At 43.0% G+C, this 8853-nt stretch overlaps 1 pseudogene; it reads left to right on the top strand.

Moving 5' to 3' along the window:
- Positions 1-1065: 1065 nt before the first annotated feature.
- LOC116537155 lies at positions 1066-2347 on the top strand (annotated as a pseudogene).
- Positions 2348-8853: the final 6506 nt, after the last annotated feature.

Raw genomic sequence — 8853 nt, 5'->3', positions numbered from 1 at the left:
CCCAGACTCCTAACCCACAGAATTTGTAAGCATAATAAAACAGTGGTGTTTTTTATGAAACTAAGTTTAGAAATGGTTTGTCATACAGCAAAGAAAACTGGAACATCTTGCTTCCAGGTACCAATTGTGTTTTAAATTCAAGAGCCCCTTCTTTTTTAGCAAAAAAAAAAAAAAAAAAAAAAAAAAATCCTGCTTCACATGATGCTGTCAAGACGAAATGACACAGAGAATGTAGATCACTAGGCACAGTGCATGGCACAGGGCCAGCCCCTATGAGCGTGAGTTTCCCAGCAAGCTGAGAAAGGGATCTCAATTTGTCCTGAAAAGTATGGCACATTTTCCATCTTGTCAGGCAACCTCCCTCACAGTCTCCTGGGGCTCAGACTGCATGGGTTAGCCCTTCCTCGCCCACTTCCTCTCAGCTGATTGCCTGGTGGGATGAGAGACAGCCACGGCAGAGAGGGGTATTTTCATGTCTGACATCCACTGACCTCTGGACAGACTGATCTTGCCAACGGTGGGAGGCAGCTCCATGCAGCAGCCTTGGCCAAAGCCCACCGGGCTCCCACAGTGATTAAGGACAGAGTGGATGCCCACATTCATTAACATCACCAAGTAGGGAGGCTCTGGCACCTCCTCAGCCAGCATTTCTATCTACATTGAATTCTGCATGAGTCTCATGATCAAAGTTCAAGTGTGACAGGTACATGTGTACACTGAGAGGCTCGGAGCTAAGGAAATAATTGTCTGTGTGGGTCTCTTTCTTTCTGAGGACCAGCACAAGGATGGTCCTTTCAAGACGAGAGGAGATTCCAGGGATCCTAGGAGATGATAATTAACTTCGTGCCCCCACAGTTCTGGGCCTGTGAGAGGACAAGAGGGAAAGGACAGCCCCCTCTCCCTGCGTGACCAGATGGAACCCTGCCTCATACTCTTTAAGAAGCCCCGCTTGTAACTCATCAATGTACTAAACATGCTCCCCACACACGTCTCTTACTCTTACAAAAATGTGAATGTTTGCTTCCAGACTAAAAACTAAATCAGACTTAAAACTAAATCAGAGAAACTATTTCAATGAGAAAAAAAACAAATTAAGGCAAGATTAGGTAATACAATACAGCCATCTCATAAATACACATCTATAGAATGTCATAAGTCTCTGTGTGCAATTATTCCCATTTTAGAATCTGAGAAGACAGGGATCCCTGAAAGACAGAGGGTCACATATCAAAATCATCAAAATTCAGAGCAGAAGAGATCGTAAGAGCAAGTATGGTCCATTTCCAACTGTTCTTACTGCAGACGAGGAAATAGACTCCGGCCTGCAAGAGATAACAAAGCCTCCAAATATACGGAAATAATGTTTTTAGACAAGCTTCTTCCCATTGTCATATTCCTGGCCACGTGTGGCTTTGAAATGACTCTGGAAGTTTTGGCCAAACATTCACACATCTAGAGCTTTGTGGAGAGCTCTATTCAATGGTATATTTTCTTAAGTTGCTGCTGAGTTATGAGCATTGGACAATCTTCACCCAGACAGGTGAGATCCTTCCTTTATGGATCTGATGCTCTAATCAACAAAAACAACAAAGGTACTTTCAGAGAATCAGTGCTCTGATGAGCATATAAAGGGTGATGTTATAGAGGGTATCAGGGCAAGGTAAGGTTAGGGATGCTGAAAGGTAACAGTCAAGAAAGGTTTGTTTGATTTATGAGCTCTCGTGAGACTTGGGCCTCTTCTTAGGCTGGTGTTGGGAAGGAAAAGGCCATGTTCAATTCAAGCACCAAGATCGTGAAGCCCAATGGCGAGAAGCCAGACAAGTTCAAATCCAGCATCTCCGGGGTCTCTGGAGCTGAAGATGAACTTGGATCTCAAGGCTCAGCTCCGGGAGCTGAATATAACAGCAGCCAAGGAACCTGAAGTTGATGGCGGTCAGGAAGCTATTATAATCATTGTTCCCATTCCTCAACTGCAATCTTTCCAGAAAACCCAAGTCCAGATAGTATGTGAATTGGAGAAAACGTTTGGTGGGAAGGATGCTGTCTTTATTGCTCAGAGAATTCTGTTTATGCCAACTTGAAAAAATGACACAAAAAATAAGCAAAAGCATCCCAGGAGCAGCACCCTAACAGCCAGGCATCATGCAATCCTTGAGGGCTTGGTCTTCCCAAGTGAATTGGGGGCAAAAGAATCTGTGTGAAACCAGCTGGCATTCAGCTCAGGAAGATTCATTTGGACAAAGTACAGCAGAACCATGTGGAACACTAGGTTGAAACTTTTTCTGGTGTCTATGAGAAGCTCATGGGCAAGGGTATTAATTTTGAATTTCCAGAGCTTCCATTATAAACAAAAATGACTAAAGTATATTCACATTTAGAAAAAGAAAGGTTTATCTGAAGAAAGGATATTTGAGAAAATCTGCAAAATGAGACAGAGCTAAACATATGAAGAACACTCCACGCAGAAGAATCTGCCAGTGCTGAAGGCCTGAGGCAGGGAAGAGCCAGTGCTCATGAACAGGGGGAGGTGGTTTGAGATGAGGATGCGGGTAAGCTAGGCCAGATCTTGCAAATCCTCGTAGGCCACAATAAGATGCTTGGACCTCAATCCCAGTGCAGTGGGAAGCTGAAATCTAAGTGATGTAGTCTTATTCACAGAATGCCAGCTACAGAATGGAAAATGTACAGAAAGACACAAGGCCAGGTAGGTGCAGAGAAATCAGTTCAGACGGCCAACGCAGTAGTCCCAGAAACAGATGGAGCTTGGACCGGAGTAGTATCCATGGAAACGAAGAGGCAGCCGTGCTCTGCTGGATACTGACCACCATCAGCACCCACTGAGGAAAGACAAAGCCTGTCTACCCCATCTCCAGCAGGAAGGGAGCAAAGCCTGTCCCTTCCAGGGTCTCCAACAGGTATCATTCAGGTCAGTGTGCAGGAGGCCCACTCCCCACTGAGGCAGCCCATCTAGGGACAACCATGCGGCTTTCCCATTTAGCCAAAAGCAAATGCCAGCAAGTATTGACATTCTACTCATCTACCTTACTGATGTGCAACCCAATCAAGAGAGGCCAAGTAGTAGTAACCAATATACGACTGCCTTCAGCCAAGGAGCAGATGTAGTCATTCACTGACATTTCATGGAGCAGTGGTGCTTGGACTATCATGGCAGCCTGGGTTCTGCTCAGACAGGTCTGTTTTCAGTCCCATCTCAATCAGACAGCTGCCCTTGCGGAGACAGAATCTCCCCCATCACCCTGTGCAGTAAAGAAGGCACCACCTCCAGAATCTAGCAGCAGAATTGGCTGGTAGGTGGACACAGAGAGCATGAGTGTTCAGAGGCAGACCAAGGAGCAAGGCAGTGGTTATGAGGCTGGCTCATGACTGAGTGTGTGAGCAGAAAGGACCTCCCTCCAAAGCCGGAATGTGGGCAAGAACACAAACTCTGGGTGAAATGACACACACAGTCAGAGCATCTTCTGTAAATCATAGACCTACAGGCAGCAAAGGTCCAGCCAGGTATCAAAACCACAGGCCAAGAGCCACATGGATGTCACACTGCAACTTGGATAACCTGAAAAGAAGTCCTGCTGGACCCGAAGGAACACCTCTCCGTCAGCCACACCTATCTGATGGTTTCCCCCCTGCCTGCGTGAGCAGGAATTAGAGGCTGGCTTCAGGTCTCCTCCAGCCTTCCTTATTGATTGCCATAAAAATGTAAAGGAAATAGCAGCTGCTTTTCCTCTCAAGGTATGCAGAGTCCAAACACCAGCAGATAAAATAAATAATGTTGCCCTCTGGGGTGAAGCCACCACAAACACTATCATAGGCCATGTGGGAACAAACCAGGAGATTTTAATCAGAGAATATGCAAGCCTCCAAACTCTCCCCAAGGTGCTCTGGGTGTAGACTCAAGGAGAAGCAGCAGGGATTGTAGTTTCCTGAGCAGAAACCTAGTGGTTTGTGTTGTTCCCACTTTGGAGAAGTCCTACAAGCAGCAGGGGATGAAAACTCAGTGCATTCATGATAAAAGGCAGAAGTAGTGAGCACCCAGGCTAGTCCAGGGGAGGCTGTCCTGACCCACACTCACACCCTCCCTGGCGGAGTCACATCCCACTGGAGGTGGTGGTGAGAGCCTATGGCTCACTTAGTCAGATGCCACGTCCCACCTTGGGGTAATTCAAGACTTCCCAAGAAATGATGAAGGCAGTTTATTCACACAGGGTTCAAGTGTACCACCTAAAAGAACAGAAACATGCGTCATAAACAGTGGCGAAAAGAAACCTGTAAGCCTGCAGTGATTTAGAGACCCGCTGTCAGCATCTGCTAAGAAGGAGAATCAGTCTTCTATGAGAAGCTCCGTTGGTCCCTGGCATCTGTCAAGGGTCTGGGAATCACATCGGGAGAATCCTCGGTACCCAGGGCTCTGTTGTCCATCTCAGGTGTAATTTTGAGCAATGATTTTGCAGGGAGGAAATATGACAACGTTCCCAGAGCTCTGTTGTGGCTAATTTATCACGCAGCATGACCTACTGACGGCTTCAGCCATGTGAAATATATGACAAAACATAGCCAAAGCAGAAGTTTTTTAATGTAACATTAATCACGTGGAAAATTTCTGAAAAGAGCTAAAAGAAATGACTAGCACAGACAAGTCTTTTGAAGCTGATGGGTTAAAGGAGTGAGTAGAATGTCACTGCACTAAGATCTGTGGAAATTCAGAGCAAAGAAACTTTTCATCTGTAATGTGGAATGAGACACCTGTCATTCCAAAGCCACCTCCCAGCGCCAAGGACTTACAATACCCTCTCCTGTTTATTCCCTCTGGCCTCTCTCTCTCCAGGACCATAAGCTCTTTGAAGAAAGCTTCCTGTTTTATTCATTCTTTTCAGCTCCTAGAGAAAGGGCTTGATAAACACTTGCTAACTTGAAGCAGATTCTGGTAATAAAACTGCCCTAATTTCATCCACAGGAACTTCCAGGCCTCTTCTTGATAGCCCTTGATGGCTCCAGGAGGAGCTGCAACCTCTTTGAAGGTGTGAAGAGAGACCAGCTAAGAAACCCTGAACCTATCGTAGAGTCCGGAGTTGCTGGAGGAGCCCAGCTCTGAGCAAGGTGCCACACAGAGGGCAGCGGCATAGAGCAAGCCGACTAAGCACATAGCAAGTCGACTCTGATCCTGGTCAGGGACCTACCACTCACCACCCACACAGCTCAGCTATGTTGTTTCACGACATGACACCTCAACGTCTCTATCTCTCAAATGGGTAGATAAAAAGCTCATTCCTTCCAGAAAAACGTCGGCCAAAGACAGCAACATACAGGGTTCCAAGCACTACACAGAAGATAAAACATACGTTTTGCTCCTGGCCCTACCTTTTGGCAAGACAGTTGGTCTCGGGTACCCTATTTTCTCCTGAGAAAAGAGAGGGTCTTTTCCTCTTCCATTCCTCTATACATCTATAGATATGGAAAACATACCTATGTTTTAGGTGATATCTTGTGTATTTTCTAAGTTGTTTTTCACATATTATAGAACCCCTTCCCATTTAACACCTTAAAAAATAACTGGGTTTGCAAAATTTTCTGATGAAATGTGTATAATTAAATGCACTTGTGAACACTGTGATTATGGCACTGAGGTAAGATGACTTTCCCATAATTTCAATAACAGTTGGAAATAAGTACTTCCTACAACATTGAAATGTACAGTTTTATATCTCAAAATGCCAGTACTGTAACAGACTGAAACAGTCGTTGCCCCTTGGAGTTTACTACATATGTTCATTATTATTATTCTGATTATCATGCCATGATTATAATGTATTCCATTTAGCACTGTAGATTGTATTTGCTGAGCAGTTCTAGATAATTTTTTACTTATCCACTCAGTGGATAGCACCTAAGCAAAAAGTTAAGGACAAAATGTAAGCTTTTCATCTAAATAGACTTAATTTTCAATACTCAAAGCTAAGCCTTATTCTGCCTGAACAGAGCTGGCATGCTTTAATTCCTTTTGTCACAAGCTCCCTGGATAATAACTCCTTAATTGCTTCTTAGATGGAAATATTAATCATGGGGCGGCCTTTAATAAGACCAAAATTATGGTGTTTCTTATCTTCAAAGGTTAATGGGGGAAAAAAATGATTCTTCTCTTCCTTTCTTCTCTGTCCTGATACACAGATTGTGTGGCACTAATCAGTTTTCCCGTTTAAATTCTATTTAAGCTAATGTGTCATTTATCCTGAGAGATTCTGAGTTCCTTGAGGAAGGAAATTGTGTCTGATTTACCTGTGAATTTGCCACAGAATCTAGATCTAATAACTGGGACAACCCAATTGCATACAAACACGACTGATTGATGTAAACTTGGGAGACCACCTTGACAATTGTGTCACTGCACCTGCTTGATTGTGTGACGGTTGCTCAGTTGCTTGGCTATTCAATAGACTGGTTTGGAGGAGAGGGTGGGGCTTAAAAGTTAATTATTCTCTAATAGTAATTAAACCTCAATCTTGTGATTCATTCTGTGCTCAGCACTGAAGATTCAGAATAAAAGACATATTTCCTGCCCTCTCCCACAGAATGCTGGGAGAAGCTACATTATAAAAAAGATAAATTAACAAAACAAACTACAAAGCACTGTAACTGAAGTAGAAACAGTATGTTTGACCTACAGATCCTGCCCAATGTGGCCCTCTTAGTTTGACAAGTGTGTGGAGAGTTTACATCCTCTGTGCCAGTCTATGGTGTAAGAAACTGTTTTTTTTTATTATTATTATTTTGAGACAGTCTTGCCCCATCACCCAGGCTAGAATGCAATGACATGATCTCAGCTCACTGCAACCTCCACCTCCTGAGTTCAAACGATTCTCCTGCCTCAGCCTCCTGAATAGCTGGGATTACAGGTGCCTTCCACCAAGCCCAGCTAATTTTTTGTATTTTTAGTAGAGATAGGGTTTCACCATGTTGGCCAGGCTGGTCTTGAACTCCTGATCTCGTGATCTGCCCGCGTCAGCCTCCCAAAGTGCTGGGATTACAGGCATGAGCCACCCTGCCTGGCCAAGAAACCCTTTTATAGCACTTCAATCTGTAGATGCTTAAGACCTCTGGTGGAAGAAAGTGTTCTCAGAGGAGTAGAGAGAATCAATTTGCATAAATGAGGGGTCAACTGGTCTCCCACCCTTGGAGAGTGAGGCAGGTACCATACACACAGAGCTTTCAGACAGAACTACTTCTAGGGTTCTGGTGGTAAACATGGCAAGTAGAAGTTTAATTTGCTCTTAAGTTTGTTGAAGAGATAAGACGGCAGGATTTTTGCAGTATATGTTGCAGGGACTTCACTGAAACACAAGTAGCAGCTTGGGATAAGCTGATTTAGAGAACTGTCTAAATGAGATGATCAATGTGGGTTGCAGGGCAGGGAATAGGCCCTATATTACAAAAGCATAAGATCAAGATGCAAGAGTAAGCAGCTAAAAAGAAAACAAAAACCAGCTAAGAGACAGTGTGCATGTGTGGGTGGGTGGGTGTATGGGTGTTCAAATTTAAGATTCAACAAATATAGAAAGGAAAGAAATTGCCAAAATTGTATGTTGGTTATGAATTTGGAAAAAATAATAACTTTGAGTTTCCCCTTAAATCATATTCTAAATAAATTTCTAAATGTATTACAGAGCTACAAATTAAGATATTAAATTCCAATTATAGAAAATAAGACTGTAAAATTGAATATCAAGTATGTAAATTTAGAAGTAATAGAGAAATCACAAAGAATAGATCATCAGATTTAATTACATACAATTAAAGTTTTTGCATAGCTAAAGAAACCAAAATAAAAAAGGCAAATGAGAAAAGAAATGCTTCTGTAAATATACCTTCAGAGAAAAAGAGGAGGTAATGATTTTATTCTGTGAGGAGCAAAGGAGCATCAATTTTAAAAGAAAAACAAAGAGCAGATGAATAAGTAAAATATTCTCAAGAAATGAAAGATTATCATTATTATTCTAATTATTAAATAACATTTAACAATGATTACTGCCTGGAATTATGCTAAATATTGCATATACATCACTCTGAGTCTTTCTTGTAAAAACTGCCTAACAATGGATTCAATTTCCAACAAATGATCAAAATTAAAAATCAGATATGAAAAGCTGTGATAAAAGATTAGTAGTGATTAATCTATTTAAATATGGAACTAGAACTAAATAATTGTGGAATTTAAACTAGAATGTGCAGCCGGGCACTGTGGCTCACACCTGTAATCCTAGATGGGAAGATGAGTCAGGTGATCACTTGAGGTCAGGAGTTCGAGACCAGCCTAACCAACGTGGCAAAACCCCGTCTCAAATAAAATACAAAAATCAGCTGGACATATTGGCACAAGCCTGTAATCCCAGCACTTTGGGAGGCCAAATCAGGTGGAACACTTGAGACCAGGAGTTTGAGACCAGTCTGGCCAATATGGTGAAACCCAGTCTCTACTACAAATACAAAAATTAGCTGGGCATGTTAGCACAAGCTTGTAATCCCAGCACTTTGGGAGGCCAAGGCGGGCACATCACTTGAGGCCAGGAGTTTGAGACCAGACTGGCCAAAATGGTGAAACCCGATCTCTACTAAAAATACGGAAATTAGCTGGGCGTGGTGACACACGCCTGTAAATTCCAGCTACTCAGGAGGCTGAAGCAGAAGAATCATTTGAACCTGGGAGGTGGAGGTTGCAGTGAGTCAATGGCATGCCACTACACTCCAGCCTGGACAACAGAGCGAGACTCCGTCTCAAAAACAAAAAAGTAGCAATTTAAGGAAAGAGCTCCATTTCTCTCTATTTCTAAGAGTCACAGATAG

Source organism: Sapajus apella, unplaced genomic scaffold (assembly GCF_009761245.1).
Source record: "Sapajus apella isolate SASKATOON/1434 unplaced genomic scaffold, GSC_monkey_1.0 scaffold107, whole genome shotgun sequence".
Taxonomy (NCBI): domain Eukaryota; kingdom Metazoa; phylum Chordata; class Mammalia; order Primates; family Cebidae; genus Sapajus; species Sapajus apella.
The sequence above is the reverse complement of the archived record's forward strand: the minus strand, read 5'-3'. Positions and strand labels throughout refer to the sequence as shown.